Raw genomic sequence first — 1795 nt, 5'->3', positions numbered from 1 at the left:
TATATATATATATATATATATGTGTTTGTGTATCTGTGTTTGTCCCCCCACCATCGCTTGACAACTGATGGTGGTGTGCTTACGTCCCCGTAACTTAGCAGTTCGGCAAGAGACCGATAGAATAAGTACTAGGCTTCCAAAGAATAAGTTCTGGGGTCGATTTGCTCGACTAAAGGCGGTGCTCCAGCATGGCCGCAGTCAAATGACTGAAACAAGTAAAAGAGTATCAAATTTTGATGGCAGGTTTTAATTTAGATCACTTGAAAATATGAGGTTTGTTCATTGAACCAGGCACTGTCTCAAGCAGGTTGGTATCCAGAATTGTCACCATATTAGCAAACTAATTCCGGAAGTTGTCTCTCCTGCCATAACTAAATAACCTGCTTGGTTCTCACAATGGGTTTAACTGCTATTTGCTTTATATTCGTCAGGCTATTAATCATATCAAGCTCATAGTAATTGTGTGTGCTATATCCATTCTCTTCTAAATTATTCTCATAGTTAATGTTATAAGAATGCATTTCTAAACTTGCAATAAAAACAATTTTGAGGGCATAACCTTGAAAGAGAACATGTCTGAAATCGGGTTTCATAAATTTTAGTGCAATTATATAAAATTTATTTATAAACTGTCATATGCTGCACAATGAACAGCAAACATCAAAATGATAACTTGCATGCGTATTCTTAATACATTCCAGTAGATTCAAATGTGAATATACTAATCACTGTTGTGTTTTCTCACAGAACAACAACTCCCTTATAAAGAATGTGTTCATAGTACACTCGATTCATTTGTACAAATGATTCTGAGATAGCTGCTGTCTCAGGATCAAGTATATTCTTTTCTACTCTAAGCACAAGCCCCTAAATTTTGGGGGAGGGGGCCAATTGATTAGATTGACCCCAGTATGCATCTGGTACTTAATTTATTGACCCCCAAAAGGATGAATGGTAAAGTTGACTTTGGCGGAATTTGAACTCCGGATGTAAAGACAGATGAATTACCACTAAGCATTTCGTCTGGTGTGCTAACGTTTCTGCCAGCTCACCGCCTTCAAGTATATTAAGAACCCTGATTCTTCTGAAAGAAGTAGTTCTGCTCTGATAAAAATAAACATTCATAGCATATTCACATTCGAATCTGATAAAACAAAATGATTTCAAATTTTGGCACAGGGCCGGCAAGTTCAGGAGAAGGAATGAGTCGATTATATTGACCCCAGTGCCGAACTGGTACTTATTTTATTGAGACCCCGGAAAGATGAAAGCCAAAGTCAACCTTGGCGGAATTTGAACTCAGAACGTTAAGACAGATGAAATACTACTAAGCAGTTTGCCCAGCATGCTAATGGTTCTGCCCGCTCGCCACCTTAATCTGATGGAACATAATTAAAAATGAATACACAAGTACATTTGCATAAGATTAATTTGTTGTTTAATTCCAAATCAGACTTGATCTTACAAATCTATATAATTGAAGCCAGTCCATCCATGGTCACCATTACCTTTTGGTAATTGGTGGGGGTCTACATTATCCAGTATGAGGCAATGAAGGAATTTGTAGTCAATTAGAAACAAAAGGCTAAAAACTCCCTACAGTTTTGAAAATAATTAATTTGTACCGCTGGACTGGCTCCTGTGCAGGTGGCACGTAAAATACGCCATTTCGAGCGTGGCCGTTGCCGTACCTCCTGACTGGCCTTCGTGCAGGTGGCACGAAAAAGCACCCACTACACTCTTGGAGTGGTTGGCGTTAGGAAGGGCATCCAGCTGTAGAAATTCTGCCAAATCA

The sequence above is a fragment of the Octopus bimaculoides genome, chromosome 10 (assembly GCF_001194135.2).
Source record: "Octopus bimaculoides isolate UCB-OBI-ISO-001 chromosome 10, ASM119413v2, whole genome shotgun sequence".
Classification (NCBI taxonomy): domain Eukaryota; kingdom Metazoa; phylum Mollusca; class Cephalopoda; order Octopoda; family Octopodidae; genus Octopus; species Octopus bimaculoides.
This window is presented reverse-complemented; position numbering follows the sequence as displayed.